The sequence below is a fragment of the Drosophila subobscura genome, chromosome U (genome assembly GCF_008121235.1).
Source record: "Drosophila subobscura isolate 14011-0131.10 chromosome U, UCBerk_Dsub_1.0, whole genome shotgun sequence".
NCBI lineage: Eukaryota > Metazoa > Arthropoda > Insecta > Diptera > Drosophilidae > Drosophila > Drosophila subobscura.
Genome location: NC_048534.1, coordinates 17,586,828 through 17,607,517, shown reverse-complemented (window position 1 = coordinate 17,607,517; position 20,690 = coordinate 17,586,828). Strand labels below are relative to the sequence as shown.

The 20,690-nt window shown below is 42.3% G+C and overlaps 1 protein-coding gene across 4 annotated transcripts in view; it reads left to right on the top strand.

The window, feature by feature from the left end:
* Positions 1–411: 411 nt before the first annotated feature.
* Positions 412–20,690, top strand: part of LOC117900169 (leucine-rich repeat and fibronectin type-III domain-containing protein 3) — a 62,600-nt gene continuing 42,321 nt past the window's right edge. For 3 of the 4 annotated variants that reach the window (XM_034810411.1, XM_034810412.1, XM_034810410.1), the window contains exon 1: positions 412–791. The gene's annotated coding sequence lies outside the window, so the exon portion shown is untranslated. The remainder of the gene's footprint in view (positions 792–20,690) is intronic. The other variant, XM_034810413.1, reaches the window with a different exon arrangement.

The window sequence follows — 20,690 nt, the reverse complement described above, 5'->3', positions numbered from 1 at the left end:
CCCAAAGAGACAGCATTTCACATTTATCGCTGGACGGCTGGCAATCATAATTATTATTCGTGGCATTCCAGGCCCAGTTTTCAATCATTTATTCTCGGTTCGTTGGGGGAAAACCACACGAAAACATTCCAGCAAGCAGGCAAACAGGTTGTCGTAAAAAACAGCTGAAACCAGACAGAAAATGAAAAATCAAACACGTGTGCACGGGAGAACGGCGGAAAAGGTTAACGAGGACACCAAAAATAAAACAACATTTTTTATCTAACAGAATAAAAACAAAACCAAACTGAAGAATCGCACGGAAGCTGAAAGCCAATAATTATAAAACGACAAAAAAAATAATAATAAAAACGTTAAAAATATGTACATCTGATAAAAAAATAGGCTACCAACGACCAAAAATACTCCTTTAAAAACCCCATAAAAAAGAACTGAAAATACCCAAAAATAAAATAAAAACCACTATAAAAAGGGAGGAGAACTGAAGGAATTTTCAAGAGTTTGGCATTTTGTCAACCCGTAAAGGGTCCCCCTCCGAAAAAAGAGTGGAAGAAAGAGGGAGAGAGAGCCGCACAAGTGGCTGCAACAAAAGGGCTACCTACCACCGAACGAACCTCGACCACGCGACCCCTCTGGAAAACGAAAAACTCAGGCCGGAAAACGCTTGTTTCGACACGTGAGAGGAACAGAACGGCAGAGAGTGTGGCTGCAGCGGCAGCAGCAGGAGGAGGCGGTGCACACAGAGAGGCCAAACCGAGGCTAGTGACAAGAAACAACAACAAAACAAACAGGTGAGAAAAGGAGAACCCTGCATGAATGAATGTGTGTCTGAGGGAGAGAGAGAGAGAGAGAGAGTGCCACGAGTGAGTGCCTGAATGAATGGAAGCCAGCGTAGTGCGGTGTCGCGGGGTGCGATTGAGTGATTGAAACTGATAAAGAATAATAAAAAAGGGCTTTGGCTCTGCCTGAGGATTTTCCCAAACAATTCAAATACCCTGTCAGCGTATGGGAGAAGAGTGTGATGGGTTATTGGATGTTTAAAAAAGAAAGGAAATGTCTATAATTTCATTTGTTAATTTATCAGAAAAATAAATAATGCATCTTAAGACTCAATAAAAATATTAAGAAAAAATTAAATTATTTTGAACAAAAAGTAAGGTTTTGGTCTCCCAATTTTGTGTTAATTGTAAAAGAAATATTAACCACACCGAAATCCAATCAGTCCATAAAAAAACCTCCAGCTACTGGGTATCCTCAGTTGGAATATCGATGGGAACTTTGTTCTTTCATGTTCCTTGTTGTTTTCCTTCCATTTTCCCCAACCACTCCCACTCTCATTGTATGGTGTCAGGGAGAATTCTGCTCAATAAGCAATTAATATGCACAAGTGTCTGCCCGGCGCGAGAGGGTTGCCCAATTGAGTTCCTCTGTTCGTTCGGTGGCAGCCCGAAATCTCCGAGCGGAAATGGTCTCGGGTTTGGGTTTTGTCAGAGTCTCTGTTGTGTCTGTCTGTCTGTCTGTCTGTGTGAAAAAGCGGGAAAAAAGAAACACCCAGCGTGGCACGTTGTTTCGGTTTCCCCGGCAGTGTTAAGAGCTTAATTTAATATCAAAAAGGTTTTTCAACTTGATGGAAATTGAGTTTGGTTTTGTCGTGGAAATTACAGACACAAAAAAAAAGTCATTGCAAATGAATATTGAATAAAGAAATCCATGGCTTTGTAGCTCTGAAATCTTTAAAAAATTCCACCAAAATAATTGGAAATGATTTCTTAGATGTGGATAAATAAAATTAAGATTTAATAAATCTTTAAAATTCATTCATACAACCCCAAAATCTACGATCTATTCTGAAATTAAAGCATATTTTTCCACCAATTAGTAAAAATCTTTATGCAGCATTTTGAGCGCGCTCGCAGCGAATATTCATTAATTTCATGACAAATCTTGTTCTATTATCTCAATTGAAATTTCCCTTTGAGTAATTTGGGACCAAATTTGATTCAGATTCTCTTCTTGACGGTGGCTCCTATTTTCCCGCTGTTGTTTCTCAATTTCTGCGTTGGCCCTGAGTCACGACTTTAACTTTAATCTATTGCAATTTATATTTATTTTTGTTGGAAACTGCAAATATCCCGAAACGTACAAACACAAAGAACTATTAAGCAGTGGCGTAGTCAGAGGGTAAGGGGAGTCAATGTATTTTTCACTGAAAATAAAATTCTATGAAACTGTTATGCGAGTTCCCTACCTTTGGCCTAACCTCTTGGTCTTGTGGTTCTCTATTTCCCTTACATCCCAGAACTGTGGAGCACATTTGATGTTTATTTTAACCCCTTTAATCGCCGACCCATCTCCACTAAGCCTCTGGAAAACTCTTCTGTAGGAACTTCCCCAAGTATCAACTAAAGTTAACCCGGAAAAGTTGCCAAAACGTCAGAGGGAATGCCAAAAATACGCAAAATAAAAGCTAGCGATAGGGGAGGGCTAGGGAGAAGAACGAAAGAAAAACGAAATTCGAAAAAGAAAAACAATGCCACAAAGGGGCACAAATAATGCGCTCCGTATTGTTGGAGTCAAGTCGAATCCCCGGCTCCTGTAACCGTCTCCGACTACACCATCCTTGCCACTACCATCGCTCCTACCATCTCTCTAAACCACGTCTCTGCCGCTGCGTCGGGTCTCTTGTGAAATATCGCACTTTGCTTATAGAAATTGTTATCTATGCTGGAAATAGAAATTCAGGAAAAGTCCAAATAAACCAAAACACAAACAAAAAGTGGAAGAGAGAGAGAATAAACCAAAGCGCACACACAAAAGTAATGTGAAACACAATAAAAGTGTCTAACTGTATGAAGAAATGAAAGTCAAAATGGTAAGGGCATGGTGGGGAAAGGCAGAGGCAGAGGCAGATGCTGAGCCACCTTCTCTTCTCTCTCTCCCCAGCCGCCGTGTGTTCGGTAGTTTATGTGCCACTCTTCGCACTGAAGCATCTTCTTTGTTGGCTTCATTAGCTGCCTCAATGACTTTGTTTCTCTTCGGACTCTCGCATTCGTTCTTTATGATTCTCTTTCGTTGATCTTGATCGTGAACTCGAAAATATTTCGAAAATGTGCTAAAGCGTGAGTCATGGAGAGGGGCAGGCAGAGGCTCCCTCCTCTTCTCTGGTGTTTGAGAAGAAAGCGTGCAAATTATGGTTTCTAGGAAACTGGGTGCCAGAATACCAGCCTGCCAGCCTATAAGAGAGCCACCACAGTGGCTGATATAGTAATTACTGAAGAAATACATACGTATAATTGGGCAAGTAATATTTGAGCTTCGACAGTGAGGAATGCCTTAATGGCAGTGGAACGTTAAAGCTATAAATTACAGCGGAGTTTCTTTAGATGCAACTAATGTTGCGATGGGTAAAAACGACATCTAGGCTGTTTCCACGACCTGTGCCACCTACTTTTAACCACAATCCATCTTCACTCAACTCCACAACCTTCAAGACACTCCCATCTTTTTTAGTTTGCAACTCCAAATGTCTGCGCCGTACAAGGTAATAACCAAGTTTGGTTATATGGCCCACAAAAGCCACAAGACCACTTCCTCTTCTCTGTCAAAATCTGTTACTACATCTCCCACTGTTTCCCCCTTCTGCCTCTCGGGGATAATTCAATTATGATCGCTGAGGGGAGCCTGTGTCAGGAAACATCTCGAAGGGTGAGAGGAGAACTGAAAGCAGACAAAGCTAATGAACACCGACTGAATGGTAAGTCAAGTGGGAAGAAGACAGGGCTCATCATAATGATGATGATGATGATTAAGTTGAATGGGAAAACGAAGGCAAGTGCAAGTGCAAGAGCGGTAGAGACACAGCAGGAGAGGAGATGAATGTTCGAGCCAGAGCAGAAAAGGTTCGGGAGAGTGCATACCAGAGCGGGAGACGGCGATGGATGGGCAGAATGCAAGCGCTAGGGGGAGACGGTGTTGGCGGGGCAGAATGCAAGCGCGAGCGGGAGAAAGAATACAAATGAGTCGCGGCAATGAACTCCAAAGAAGAAATGCAGACTCACACACACACAAACAAAAGAGTGGAAGAAGGAGAAGATGAAGAATGCATAACTTACAAAAATAGGGTGGGCTTGGCTTAAGTAGTCGAGTTTTTGATGCCCTATAAAATAAATAGGTTACCATGGTGTAGCCATAACAACAATTTTTCGCAAAATTATTTTACACGTGCTGACGGACAGACGGAAAACTACAATATCCACTTAGCTGCTGGTCTGATAGTGAGTTGGATTAGCAATGTACTCTCATCACTCTCAACATTTATCATACCCTCTGTGCAAGAGTATACAAAGCCTGCCAAACACAGAGAGCAGACCAAAGCAGAGCGCACAGAATGCAGTCTTCGCTCTGCCGCTGCCGCTGCCGCTGTCTCTGTCTCTGGCACAAGCACACTGCCGCTAGCTTTGCAGTTGCAGTTGTCAGTGGCATCATTATACCAACAGAGATTTTTGTTGGCCTATTAGGAGGAGTAGAAGAAGGATGGCGCCACTGGCTAAGAAAAAAAAAGAACTGTATTTTCTTTGCAGCTGCAGAATATTGTTAGCTGAAGGAGCAGCCGCCGCCGCATCGCATCTGTTTTCGAAGGCAACAGAGGGAGAGCGAGCCGCACCGAGCGCACGAGAGAGAGAGCGAGGGAGAGAGAGGTCATTCATCCGGCGTTTATCGCGTTATGGCTAGGCCTGGACCCAGGCCCGTCCCCACCTCCTCCCGCTAGATGTGGCACTTTATTAACATATTTCTCACTCGCTCGCCGCTGCCTCCCTCTTGCTGGTTTCTTTGGGTATTTGTTACTGTTGTTCGTTGGTTATCGCTTCTCCCGCTCTTTCTTCTGGGGTTGCCTTTACATTATTTTCCGTCTGCTTCCAAGTGTGTTTGGCTGTGTTTGTTGCTGCTTCTTCTGCTATTTGTTTATGTTTTTAGCTAGTGTTCTTGTGGTTCTTGTATTTGTTGTTGGTTCTACTTGTATGCATATGTTGCTGTTCCTTTTCTTCTTTATTTGTGATGTTCGTCGTTTTTTGTTTGACTTCCACTTAGGAGCACCATTAATTGCAGGGTATATCTTAAAATTTAATAGAATACATACAGTTTAAGGTGCTCTCAGAGAGAGAAGAGAGATTTCGTTTTGGCCTACGCCTTTTTAGGTTATTAAAAGTTGTGATAGATTCACTTTTAGCTGCACCTTCACCCCGGCCCTTACCTAACCCACTTTGTAGTGCGTCAAAAGTTTTCGAAGAGTATTCCCCAGCCGACTCTGCTGCACTGCTGCCTGCTCTTCCGCCCGCTCTCTTTTTGCGGTTTTATGCTGTCCTTCGCTTACCCAGCAGTGGCTGCGAGTGTTAGAGTAGGGGTGGGGGCAGCGCTGTCTGGTAAAGAGCTCCTCCTGGGACCCTCTCCTGACCAGAGCTCCTCTTTCTCTCTCCGCCTAAGGCTTCAGCTCTATGGCTATACGACAGTAGGACGCTTCTTTTACGGCTGCTGCTGCTGTTGCTGCCGTTGCTGCCGTTGCTGTTGGTGACGCTTGCTTTTATGCATTTCGCTCTTTTCCGCTCTCTCTCTTGCTTCCGATCCGGCTGAGTTTTGGCCTACAGTTTTTGGCCAGCAGGAAATGGCCGACATTAGACGAGGGGCCCTGGCACGTGTTTATGTTGCTTTGCCGTTATTTTATGCTGCACACTGTGGCAGGAAATGCGACAGAAAATGCATTCGCCAGTCGCCATGGAATTTTCAACATTCCCCCATACCGGAAAAACTGTTTTCCTCTACCTCTACCTCTCTTTCACTTGGTTTTTGTTTTATTTTCCATCCTCTCTGGGGCAGAATTGTATTTTAAACATAAATTTGAGCGAGAAATACCAGGAGGAGAATGTGTTTCTGCTGGCGATTCTGCTTTAGATTTCATTTTCAGTTCATTTCCGTTTAATCCGAAAGAGAAAATAAACAGGAATTCCATATCATCCGAACATTTCTTTTATACCAAGAACTTTCGGTGAAATGAGATTTTTTATGTTCTGCCTATAAAGCCGAAGCATTCTCTTTATTTGTTTTTGTATTATTTTTTTATTTTTAGCACGCTATTTTAACGTTAAGCCAGTGAATTTTATATAAAAATGGAAATTTAGTCAGAAAAGCTGTTGGAAAACTCAAATTGGATGTTGATAGAAAATTTAGAAGCTTAGATCCCAAACTGTACCAAAAAGTAAAAGCCAGTCCACAAAAATATTACCATGATTACATATTGATTTAATTTCTAACATTATTTGATGTTGAAAAATTCCTACAAAATCAAAAAACCAAACACTAAAAACGTCAACCAAGCATAAACAGTTTTCCCATCTTTTTACTTGGAAAATGAGTGGAAAATGTGCGCCCAATTACAAAAGAATGGTAATAATGAAGCGGAGAGAATGATAATCTTCATGCATGAAAGAGTTCCATGGAAACTTCGCTCTGAAAAGATACGGAACACATATGAGTGGTAATAAATATGCAGATGAAATTAACTAATCTTTGAAGAACTGTTTAAGCTTAGCTTAAATTAACACCTAGAGGCGGAAAAACCAGTTGTGTAATGCGATTCATAGAGTTCTTCTTGGGTTCTTTTATATTTTTCCTGGTATTTCCAGCGACTCATTAAAGCGAATGCTGTCGCCATCGAAAGTCACGCTTCCCCTAAAAATAAATGCAGCTGCAGTTGGCTGTCCAACCATCCATTCCTTCACTTTTCCAACGATCCATTCCCTGCCATTAAAGCAAACCTTTCATTTACACTGTGCTGCAGGGCATGGCATTTTGCTTCTGGCCATCGACCATCATCGGAGTTGTAAAAGATACGAGAAACAAGAAGAGCGAAAGAAGAAGGAAACTTTGTTGCTTTGTTATCTGTCTCGCTGTTTTTCCCTGCAGCTTATTTTGTGGGCTTATTTGCATTATTTTCATTTAAATATCGTTAGAGATACAAAAATGGAAGACCACTTGAAATGAATGCGCTCTGTTCTCAATAAATCGGAGTGAAAACTGAAAATTCTTACGGTTGTTCTCCAGCATCGGAACCGTTATGCTGGCTGGAGCATATTCCTAATTAATTTCCAAATCAAATGGAATGGGCAAAGCCCTCTAGCAAGAGTGGAACCATATGGAAAAACTTTTTAACTTACAATTCAATTTATACTTCAACGAAGAACTAAAAAAAAACTGAACAAGAAGAACTGCTACTAGAACAAGCAGAGAAAAAACAACAATGCAAGCGAGAGAGCAAAGGTAGAAAGACAAATTGCAACTTTTTGAGGCACGAAAATCACAGTTAGCAGATAGTTTTCCCCTGCCTGCCACCCAGCCACTCGCTCTCTATTTTCCAGACGACACAAGACACAAGAAGAAAACTTTGTCCTGACGCCGCCGCCGCCGCCGCCCGCCGGAACACTTGAAACAAATTGCAATTTGTTCCCTTTTGCCTACAGCACGCGGGTTAAATGGTTTTCCAGGGTACGATGGCAGTGGGATATAGGCTATAAATTAGGTGCTGCAATTAATAATTTAAAAAGCGTGTTAATTAGTGAGTTAGATGCCGAAGGAGCAGTGCTAAAATGTTTACCTAATTGCAATTTCAATTAGCCGCATTAGAGGAATCCTTTTGGCAAACACACGCAGCTGGGACGCCACTTAATTCAATTGATGTTTTCTACCAGATAAACATAAGTTTTAATGCGGATTCAAAGCACTTATTCTAATGGTTCGATGGCAGTTTTACGGCTCATCAGAAAATGCTTAGAAAATCTGATTTACTTTCCTGGTGCATTCTGTTTTTCGCACAGATTAAATACCATTTTGTGTGCAGAACTCCTTGAGAAATAATCCCAATAATATTAGAATACATTTAGGAATAAATCTTTATAAATCACAGAGCCATTTCCACCTCAAGACAAATACTTTCGCTATTATTTGTAACTAAAACGCTTTGTCTTGCCCCTCTCTTCTGCCATTTCCTTCCATCTTTTGCTGTGCACAGTGACTGGCAATTGTTCTGCCAGCATGTGCGAAAACTTACATCGAACACTGTGCCATGTATATTATCATTAAGGTGGCCATTTCCGCTTCCCTCCGCTGTGTCTCTCTTGTCTCTATCCATTTCGGTTTCCCTTTTGCGCGCCATTTCATTGGGCTGGGGTCCAAAAAGCATTTTGCGCTGACAATTGGAGACCCCAGCTGGACATTCTGTGTAAAAGATACACTGGAAAAGACACACAGTAGTATTTACTCCTCTTCCATTTACAGCATACAATTCCCTCTATATTTTTTCTCCCAGTGTACCACCCATATTTCATTTCATTGTGCGCGATATTTCTTTCGGCGGATGCATCCTGGAACTGAAACCGAAAACCAAAACCAGAGGCAGGAAGCAGAACCAGACTGCTGACTGCTTAATATTTCACTTTGGTCACCGGCCCAGGCCACGCTGTTCAGTGAATCTTTTATTACATAACTTGGATTAGATTGAAGCGCATAGAGGAGCTGCTGCTGGTGCTGCTGCTGTGGCATGCCCCTCACGTCTCACGCGGCTGCCTAATTTAGTTATGCAGCCAGCCACTGGCACTATCGCTGGAGAAGGAGGCTCGATTCATAACCGGCCCATTGCTTATTCACAATCAATCAGCGTATTGAGTCGGGGGCAGATTCCCGTTACGGCTGCCATTATTGCACCATCCCAGACCGCAGTTGGCTTCCCCGAGTCATGGAATATTCTTCGATTCGCCGAATTGCAATTGGATTTAGCTATGCCAATTAGTTAATTAGTGGTTAAGTAAATGGCGCAGAGGTATGATATGAGGATGGAAAGAAAGGCTGTGGGTATGGAGTTCTATCCATATATGTATTTATGGGTATTGCCGAGGAGCTGGTGTTTGGGGTAGAATATCTGATTGGAAGAGGTTAATAAACAGGAGATACGATTGTACTTGGTTATGCTATTAATGGGTTAGAAGAGAAACTACAAGGAAATTGCAGAAAATTGTTTGATAAATGCTTTTGAAAGAACTAAATCCCAGATAATTGTTCAAGTGTTTTCGGACAAATGCCAAGAATGATTTCAGATCTTTATTTCAGAAAGTTTCATTATATTCCAGCCATTCCAATTAATGTTTTTCATTCTACATTTTTCTCCTAAATATAACAACAAAATACAAATTATTATTGTATTGTATTTATTGTTGGTGTGAGCTTTATTTTACTCTAGAGCTCAACATTGCTGTTCCTTACCATGAATACATATCAAATTCATGCCATAATTCAACCAATACCAACGACACTTTGCGCGCCAAAGCCCCAAACTCCACACCCATAATTCCGTAATATTCCCACAGTTAATCAACAAAAGCAAATAATTATGCGCAATTATTTGTGTGTGTTAACGGCTTTGAAATCGAATTGCAAATTGCAAACTTGTTCGACAAAACACCGTTAAGTCCGTTAAGGCCGGACCCATAAACCCCCCAAACGGTTTTGGCGTGGCGCAAAACCCGAAAACCTGCACGTGGAGGCATAACAATGCGTAACGAAAACCCGAACCGAAATCGAATCAAACTAAAACCAAACTGCAAAACCAAATAGAACAAAGACTAAGCGGCTTTTGGCCGGTTGAACCCCAGAGCCGTGGCAAGTGCATGGCAGCCAGCCAGTAGCCACTGCATTGTGCAACGCGGCGTATGAGCAACAATTAAAGCAAACTTTTAATTTATTTCCTGCAAAAATCAGGCGCGTACGAAATTCCATTTTTAATGAAGTAAAAATACCAAAAAGTTCATAAATAAAAAACTCAAACTGCGAGTTTAAGGGGAAAAATGAGCAAAAAGAGAGGTGAAGGTTTGGGTTCGAAGTTTTGGATACTCCTTGAAGGGAGGAAGTTGCTCTTAAGGGCAGATAAATGAACCTTCGTTTGGGCTATAAATTTGGCAATTATTTGTATGTTTAGTGAGATTATTTGCGGTAACATAAAAGCAACACAAATATTTATCTACCAACCAAAAGACATAATTATATTTAAGCGACATTTAAACCCCATGATTAAATGCTGAATTACTCTTTCAAGTCACAATTGTGTCTCAAATGATTACAAAATTCTACCTCGCTTCAATTAACAACTTCACAACCAACTAATCATAGACATCCTATGCTGAAAGAGACTCCATTAAAGATTGAGTTACAGTGTGAGCCTAATATTATGCGAATTCGAATCGACAGACGTCGGTAAGTGACCCAAATGGGAAAATTGCTGAAAAAACTAGCAGCAGCAGCAGCAGCAGCAGCAACAAAAACTCCGCACTAAAAAATAGTTTCTAATGAGGCAAATTAAGCAAACGTCAAACAATTAAAGCAAAAGCCAAACAAAATGAGCGCGTAATTATTTTTGTATAATTAAATTCCATTTAGCCAAGACTCATGTATGTGGCAGCCACAAGCTACCACAAGCAGCTGCTTAGGCAGCAAAGGCTGCCCCGCATTTCAGCTTGCAACACAGGTGCAACAGGTGTAAATTACGCCAGAGCCGGAGCCCCAGAAAAAAGGGGTGAAGCGTCGGCGGGGTGACAGCCGTAATCGCCTGCAATCAACTCAAAACAACAGCAGCAACAAATCCGTTTCCGCCACTGAAAATTAGTGAATTTTGTCAGCGTCAGTGGGTCAACAGAGCAAAAAAGGCATTTGGCCAGCACTGATGAGGGCTGAAACAAAACAGAATAAACAACGTACCAAAACAGAGCCAAAAGCGGACTAGAGCAGGGAAATTGTAATGGAAAAGAGAAAGGAAAGGTGTGCCAAGGAATTTTTAAATACTCTTTTGGGGATTGCAAGGTGGATGCTAGAGGAGATATCCATTAGAATATATATTCCTGAAGCTTGACTACTGATGAAAGTCTCTTAAGATGGAAGCAGTCACAGTTCAATGCTTTGCTTGCTGTCTAGACTCATTCGTGCAAAGATCATTCCACGACTCTGACGAGTTTAGACGAGTTGACCAGACCACGTACTGGTTTCCATTCATGGGTCAAAGAGAATCGTGATTTCATGGCAAAATATGAGTTCAGTGACAGATGAAGTCATGGGTGCTGAGTAGAAATGGAAGCAAAGAAAGATAAAGCAAGTCAGAGGAAAAGAGTAGAGAGATAAACACAGATACGAACAGAAAGAGAAACGTAGAAAGATAGATTCTACGATTGCTGAGATATCTGGGGTGAGTCATAGATTTACTCATAAAAAGAAGCCAGGCAACACGATCCCAAAAGGGCCATGGCTTTTAAATGAAGATTATGAATACTCATTTATGATGTTGTTAGAGGATAAGCCATATGGTGTTTATATGCTGTTCTCTGGCTTCGTTTATCAGCTTCTTCTGCAGTAAAATATATTGCAATAAAGTCGAATGTTCCCTTGTCTCATATTCCTCAATTTCCCATCATCTTTCTACCCAAATCCACAACAAAATTAAGCAGCTCGTTGCATTTCTTTCTGCTGCTCCTTTACGTATTTTCCCCTCGCTGTTTATTCTGAGCTTTCAACAAAGTAATCATTTGTTTATTTGTATTATTATAATGTTTATGTTTGGCTGTCTTGTTGCTATTTCTGTTGTTGCGGCAATCGAAGCTGGGGCAACAAAAAAAAAACCAAATTGGTGAAAGTCTGCGAAATGATTTGTTCACTGGCGTACCCCTCCCTCCCCTGCACCGCTTGCTGCCGCTCATATGCGTGCAACAATTTTATTTTTATTTTATTTCCAATTTTTTTGTGCTGCGCTGCATTTTGTGGTGCATTTTGTGGGAGGTGCAGGCAGTCGATTGAGCCTTCTAGAGTGGAGTGAACTAGTTTCCATTTAATAGTTATAGCCCAAGAGGCAGGCAGCGGCAGCGGCAACGGCAAAGAGAGCATGAAATGTGCAGCGAATTGTGGCAGCCACACAAAAAGATTTATTGAAGCCAGTGGCTGCCGCAGCCGTTGCAGCGGCTATTAACAAAATTACTTAACAAGCGGCCAAAAAGAAGAGAATTCCGCCTACTTCTGCTTCTGCCTTGGACAACAATAACAGCAGCAGCAAAAGGTGGGTCATTCGATGCTAATGATACCCTAGAAGAATGATCAAAAGAAATCAACAGATGTTGCAGAAAAGATGTGCCCAGTGGGAGCTTCTGGTGGATCGAAATCTATGTACAAAAATATTTGAAAACGTCTGCAAGACAGGCAACATTCTGCCGGAACTTCCAGCTTTAATCAGCGCTTCGTGCAGGGTATAGAAAAAACACAACAACAACTCCTCTGAGTTATTGCCAGTCGGCTGAGTTTTTAGTTTGAGTTTTTGGCCAAGTCCACAGGGGATGTGAGATCCAAAAGCCGCAGGGAGGACACAGACCCCAGAGTAGAGCCGACCTTGGAGCTGGGAGTCTGGAAGCTGGCGATATATTCTATTTAATTGCATTCGCGGTTCGGGGCCAGCACAGAGGATAGTAGCAGCAGCAGAAAGGACACTAAGCCGTTGTCCTGCCTCCAGTGACGTGGCGAACAGGAGGAGATCAGAGGGGGATGTGGTTGCACGAACGTGGAGTGCTGCAACTCCAAGTGGAATGAATACACACTCTCGTATGTGTGGGGTATGTTGAGCCCTGGATTACAACGACCATCAAAAGTGGGCAGAACTTGGGGAGCTTTGATTTATGATTGCACAACAGTGGCTTACATATATCTATGTACACACCCACACATACTTATGTACATCAGTATATCTCTACGGTTAGTTAAGCTCTGAATGGGCCAAAAAAATGGAAGAAAACTTTCAATAATAGAGAAGGAAACACCAGCCAATGTGCTGTTCAATAGCTGCTGCTGCTCGTACTCTGTGGATTATTTTTGTGTGTGTAAATTTCCTATCCACAGACTAAAGTCGAAACATAAATTATATAGTCACTGCAGAACATTGATTTATTGGTAGTAAATTTAATGCATTAACCAGATCAGTTATAATAAATTAGTTTTATTAACACGTGAAGCTGGCAAATCAGCAAAATTTGAATGATTTATTGAGCGCAAAATGCGAGTCGCAATTCGTTATTTGCCAATTAATCGCGGCTTTTAATGTGTCAAAAATATTTGAGTAAATTTAACAAATAACAAAGTTATTAATTAATAAATATTTGAGCACCAATTTATTTTTATAATTTTAATTAGAACAAAAGGAGTTCCAGTTTCGATCATTTCTTTGCTCTTCCCTTGCTCACACTTTCCTTGCACTTTTCATCTCCCTTCCTGCTGCTCTATTTTAATCCTTATGGTCTAAGCTAGAAATATTTTGTGTTGGCTCTTGGCAGTTGTAAATTTACACTAACGACGCCTCTGGCACAGTGGGGAATTGCCTGTTTTTTGGTGGTACAGTCCCGCAGCGACAGGAGCAGTGACAGCAAGAGCAACAGCATGAGCAGGAGGAGCAGCATCATCGAATGAACAGAGAATCAGAGCAAGAGGAGCAGGGTGGTGCATGGGAGGAGTGCTGCTGCAGAAGCAATTGCGGTTGCCGCCTGCCAATCGGCAAAAGTTGACGACCGCAGCGCTACGCCGCTATTGAAAAGCAATAAAAACAACATTTATAAAATAGCTGGAAATAGAAGCAACACGGAGCGAGGAGGCATGCAACAGAGGGATACCAGGATTGAGGTATGCAACAGAGTGGCATGGAAACAGAGACAGAGAGCGAGCAAGACGCAGAGACAACGAGGGAACGTGGCTTGAAGGACGCAGGCATCGATGCAATTTGTTAGTTTGAATTTTTGCAATTTTAGAGTTGGAACTATTTCTGTGCACCAAAAAGCAATCGGAACAATGCACAGGGGAGGGGGACATGTGGCAGGAATGCGGAGTAGATGAGAGACAGGACACAATGTATGCTGAAATGCTGAGATTTTGTATTAGAGATGAGCACGAAACACGAAAATTTGACAGGAAGGGAAAGTGAAACAAAATCAATAATGATTTATGATGGAAGGTAGCAAAAGTACGTTTTATTTATGATGTGAAGGATGTGCAAAAAGCTCTACGAATCCGTTCTTATCTAGAATTTTGTAATAAATTGAATCAAAGCGAACCAATTGAGAATTTTCTAGTGCCAAAATCAATTAAATTTATTACTTAAAATTAATTAAAATCGAAAAAATAATAGATCTAACGATTATCTCCCATTATCTTAGTATGCCTGCAATCAGTGTTGTTAAAGCCCTGCCATTACACGCACTAAATGAACTTCTGCAGCACTGGGCCCCAAAAAACACAAATGCCAGTCCATGCCCTGCCATGTACTCCCCACTCCCGCACTCCTCTCTTGCCATTCTTTCGATTCTATCTCTGTATTTCTGCCTGTCTGTTATTATACCCGGTACTCGAAGAGTAAATAGGGTATATTGTATTTGTGCACATAACGGTTGTATGTAACGCACAGAAGGAAACGTCTCCGACCCCATAAAGTATATATATTCTTGATCAGCATCAATAGCCGAGTCGATTGAGCCATGTCTGTCTGTCCGTCTGTCCGTCTGTCCGTCCGTCTTGTTGAGCGCCTGGATCTCAGAGACCATAAAAGCTAGAGCCACCAAATTTTGCATCCAGACTTCTGTATGCTCACACTGTTACAAGTGTATTTCAAAAATGAGCCACGCCCTCTTCCGCCCCCGCAAAAGGGCGAAAACCTCCCAAATCTACAATTTTAAAGATAAAAGAAAACTAAAAACGCCATTCCGTAGGGAATGACCATATCTATTTGATCACCAAATTGGGATCCGATTGGATCATTATTATGGCCACAATGAAGAAATTAAGTTGCAGTGGCTAAACCCACCCTGTCCAGCAGCTTTTGTTGCTTTTACACATTCTCTCATTCACACTCTGCTTCGCGCAGTGGCAGAGGCCTCTTCCCCTGACACGTCTCTGACTCATCCTCTGCCACGACTCTGCCGCTGCCTCTGCCCTGACTCTGCAGTGTGTGTCTCTAGGGGAGGGTGGCGAGCTAAAGGAGCGTGTTGGCGTGAGTAGTGTTGTTGATGTAGATGACAGATGAAGAGAAAATGTAAAATTTGACAAATAACCGCTAAGTTGCAGATGTAGTACTGAGTACCGGGTATAAGAGTTGTGACGCGGCTTAAGACGCGTCTCACAACGTTCCTCCTCGTTTAATTAAATGTTGCGCGCATTTTTTCTTTGCACTGAGAGTGAGACAGAGGCAGAGACAGAGATGACAGAGATACAGCGGCAGTGGAGAGAACGAGAACACAGAGGAGAATTCATGATACATGTGTGTGGAGGCAGCCGGCAGCAGGCGTGGCTGGAGGTCCAATTGCAAATTGCCGTGGGTTGGCAGCTCTATTATTAGTCCAATCAAGGATTCTTCGTACTTAATGATTGGTTCAATTCGCTTCACTTCACTGCCGACTGCCTGCCAATGCAAAAGTCATGCAATTCTTTGAGTATTTTTAGAACCCAGCGTGAGTTCTTCTGGCCTTGTCCCGCACTCTTTCATGGTTCATGCTTACCTTTTCTTTTTGTTGAGTGACTATCCTATCCCAAGGACGCGCAGGCTGGCTGAAGCAGCTGGAAGCTGTGGGAAATATTTGAAAAATTCCCCAAGTCAAGGGCTAAATAAACTTTGTCGCCCCGGCAAAAGAGCAAAAGTGTTTGGCAATTGCACGAAGTAGAAGACCCTCCAAGACTCCTGCCACTTTTCCCCTTCTTGCTTTTTCCTGCCCACTTGGCGCATCTCCTCGCAGGCTTTCTGCCTCTCCAAAAATGTCTATCAATTTGAGATGGTATCCTTGTGCATATCCTTTAGCCATAGCTCACTGTCGGCAGCTTGTCCGCATCTCCATGTACCCCGCCCTCCCCCTCCTTGTCTCTTCTGCTGTGCGCTCAGTGGGGAAAATTTATTGAATTTAATATGCATATTGCATGCAAAATTTATGCATTTTCCACAGTCCTCCTCCTATGCTCTCGCCTCGTCCTTTTTGCTGTCATTAAATGTTGTGCAGTGTCACATTTTGGTATTGTTGCTGCAGCATCCTGTTCTTGTGTGTGGAAATGGATTTTCAATTTGATTTCTTGCTGTAAGAATTTCACGTGGAAAAACTCTAGAAATTCTCATAGAAATTCTGTGAAGCATTTAAGCAATTTCCGTAGTTATTTTCTGATTGAATTTATGATTGAGGGGTTTCCAATTCAAAAGCCAAAAATCTCTTACAACCAAAACTAACTTATTCCATTATTCTTCTATTTTCAGGTATGTCAACAACAGCCATTTGTAGGAGCCAGGTAAACCCTCCAAAAAAACACGCCGCTCCATCGAGTGGCAGTCGAAAATGAAGCCAAAATTGCCCATTGACCCACTGGGCCGATCGCCGCCGCATTGGATTTTTGGCTAATTACCTTTATGGCCGGGCCGAGTCTCAGCTCTGTGTGTTTGTGTCTGTTTTGGACACATTTACGAACTGCTCTCAAATGACCCATTAAGCCGGGAGCCAGCCATTAACTTCTAGCCCAATGACCCCCGTGCGCTGAAGGAAAACGCAGCCACAGGCCGAAAGATATAAACAAAGTGAAGCCAAAAAGAAACCAAATTAAAATTAGAAATGGAAATGGAAATGGAAATATTCAAGCGGGGAAACAAATGAAACACTGGAATTGCTCATAAAACAAAATAAATAACCAATTAAGAGCGGCAATGGGCCCCTTGCCCTAGGGAAATATCCCACGAAAATCCAGTGCGAATTTCATTAATTAGCCATAACGTTTGGGGGGGCTGACCCATCGGCTATTGGCATATCAGAAACACATGTCGCATGTCATGTGTGCCAAATGTGGCATGCAACATTTAACTGCAGAACAGCAGCCACAACAGCTACCATAGTGGCAGAGGCAGAGGCAGGAAACGGCAAAACAGAGCCATAAACGCGGCCTAATTGCCAGAGGAATGCCAGAAGGTCGTGTCGGGTTGTGCCAGTGTGTGGGCGAGTGGAATGGCACTTGGGGGGCACGTCAATACACTTGGAGAACAAAACACTAGATAGGATTCGGGCAAGGTCTGTCCTAAGGAAATATCTTTACTTTAACGATCTCAAAGTTGCCTCGCAATCTACACAATTTATAGATCCGCTTTCAACCTTCACTGCACAAACTTTAAGCCCAGTTTTTCCACGCTTCAACAAGCTTCAAGTAAACATTTCGAAATGCTTTCGATTTTTCTTGAACCCATTTTCGTTTTGGAGGCATTTTTCCCCGAAGTGTAGAGCTCGGGCCTCGCACATAAGTAATATGTATGTGACACAGATTGGCAGCTTGGACGCTCTGGCGTACGGCCCGTAAATTGGAGAGGAGCCCAGATTAACCGTTAATGGCCACGAGTGGTGGAGGCTGCTGCCACGCTTTTTGATTTTCGGCATTTAGTTACGCTTCCCAACACCAAAAAAAATTGAACTGTTTGTCGGTCGGTCAGTCGGTCGGGCAGTCAGTGCTGGGAGCCATACGAGTATCTCCCCCATCCTCCCATTTAACTCGATTGACTCGTTTTTTTTTTCGTTTCTTGTGTTCGCATTTATTTTTTTTGGGTATTTTGTTTCCCACTTGTTTTCTTGGCCAGGCCAAGACATAATAATGATGTTTGATGATGCGGTAACTGAACTGCCGATGCTGATGCCGATGCCGATGCCGATGCCGTATTTCGTGCCGTTTGCCTTCCACTGGCAATTTGCCGATGTTTATATGCCTATTTGATGCCGTTTTTCAACTTGGCTTCATTCTCCGATTCCAATTTCAATTGACTTGTACAATTTGCTCTTGGAATTGCGAACCAAAATCCTGCTCCACCGCCACGAAAACCCCAAGATAAACATGGATAGTGTTGTCGATGGCGATTGGTGGTTGGTGGTTGCTGCAGGGGACTGCAGCTGCACGGAGTTGGAGCTGTACTCTGATTCAGGGTACGTAGTATATCTGGAATCCCCAGAGATGCACACAGCCTCCAAAATGAGTTCGGGGAATGGAATGCAATTTGTGTTGTTGCAGCCATTAAGTGGAATTGATATTGACAGGCTTTGAAATTGGGATTAATATTTGAGTTTTCGCGTAAACTTTTCTAAAATAATATGGGAAAAGCATGGCAAGGTTTTGTCGGGAATGTTTAGATGCATTTTTCGCAATAAAATAATATCTAATCTATGCATCACTCATGGTATTTCTCCTTGCACAAATATTTTACAAAATACAAAATACAACACCATTAAACAAGGGCATAAAAAGGTTACAAACAAAATACGAGTACTAAATCGACAGAAGTTACAACACAAATAAATAAATAAATAACAATGAAAAAAAACAACAACAAAAAATGCCAACAAATCAAGCTGAAGTCATGCGTATTAAATACCAACGAAAAACAACAAAAAATCAAATGCACGGGGAGCACAAGGAAAAAATTCAAATCGACGCGCATGAAACTAAATTGCAGGCAATCATTTGGAAATAAAACAAAAGCTGAAAAAATCAAGAGTAAAAGCTTAGATATGGGGAACGAAGTATGAAATACTCTTTAACATATATTTTTTCTATTTAAGCTGGAGATCTAAGAGTTATGTTAGCTGTGGTTTTACATAAAGATGAACTAATGTAAATGTAAATTATTCGAAAATTCAAAGGAGTCTCACTCAGTTCGTTTTGTATTTCGATATCTCTGCGCTGATTTGCTACTCCTGACATACTCTATAATACCCTATAAACCTGGATCAGCAGCATAGTGTACATATGTACATGTCTACGCAGTCACGATTAAGTGCTCGGGTATGTCTGTCTGTGTTTATGTTATTTAGGTCTGCGTAAACGGTTTCGGTTAGTGATTCATGTTGCTAAATACAGCTATATTAAAGCGGACATTTATCGCCATCGATATCTTTCACTCGCGAAAACCCGAACAGAAAAACTAAAAAAGATTGTGCCACTTGTGTAATTATTCCATTTGACATGCGGGGAGTGCTGTCTGCAAGGGTTGGGGGGTTTGATGTATGTATGGATGGATTCGGATTGGCTTCGATTCGTTTTGAGGGGGGTCTGGGGACACACTCTTTGATTTACAACGATCAGCGAATGGAATCAGTGCAACTAACAGTGCAACCTGTTTCGGTGTAAGGGGCACACTCACAGGCACACACTGGAAAACCAGTCTCAAATGCAGCCTGAAAATTGGTCCGCAAATGGTTTTCCACCTCCTGTATCCCACAGAATCCCTCCCCTACCCACTGACCACAGCATCGACATCCAGCGAACGAACGGGACACTTAACTTTTTGGCCATTGACAACGATTAAAAACAAGTTCTCTCCGCTGTTCTCTCCCTCTTCCTTTCAGCAGATGATGAAGCGGGAAACCGGGACCAGGGCACTTGTCCACCCAGTGGACGTCGCGCGCTCACTTGTTTGCTTAAACCGTTGAACGGCCTCGCCTCGCCACGCCACGACTTTGTTGCCGCGCTTCCTCTCCCACTCTGTCCCGCTGGCACAGAATCCATCCCCCTTTGTCACAGCCGCTCCCACCCATTGCTGCATTGCTGACCCACATACAAAAGACATTCAATCGAGTACGAACTGTTTTCTTTTTATACCCTAACAAAGAGAGTAATTCGATTTCGATCAGACATCGCTTATCGCAGGGTACAGAGCATTTCCGATCAGTATGTGCTTAATTTATCCATCAAGACTCCATCTAACGATTGGCTAAAAATTAATTTGATAGCAATATATCCAAGTTTATATGAAAACTAATACTTCTGTTTACCCGTCTTATGACAAGTAAGAGCATACAATTTTCGTCGCACTGAATTTGACCCTCCTGCATTTTTTCGATTCTCTTTTGCGTCTCCCGCCTGACCGGTCGCTTCGCTTTTATGGCCTTGAGTGGCTCGGGTATTATGATTCTCATAAAAAGCTTGCTCAAGTGTGGCCAAGGAGTCTTCTAGTGGCTGTATTTGAATGTGTGTGCAGGGGCGGATAAGGTCGAGTCAACACTTGAAATTGTAAAACTTTCTGGCCAAAGAACTTTAAGTTGATTTAAAAGTGTAGCATGCCGAAAGCTATCGATCTTTTATACTAAAAGGGTATTACCTAGTCGTCACTGCGTTGTTAATCCTTCGTTTCTTGTTATAAATAAACATGAAACGTCACAGCATGGAAAGGAGACAGGTAGCCAGCTACGTGGAGGGGAGCGAGGGAGTGTGCTGAGTGTATGAGCTTGTGACTGCGATGATTTACAGTTGTGGCCTGCTATGCGCACACACATACCTGCAGAGAGAGAGAAAGAGAGGGAGACAGTAAGCAGAACCAGAGAGAAGCTTAACTGAAGAGAGCAGCGGAGTCTGTCTGTCTGGCCATCCTCTTCTTCATCGTCGGCTCTCCTGCCTGGTGATTCTGTGCCCATTTGAACGTTACTTACTCATATGTACATATGTAGGTCTGCATGTACACACATCTGAGGACTAGTTGGCTTGTTAGCCAGTGTACGGTACTTTGCTTTCATACAGGTGGATAGACATAGAGACAGAGAGAGAGAAAAAAAATCCCAAAGTCTATGTCAAAGCGTGGT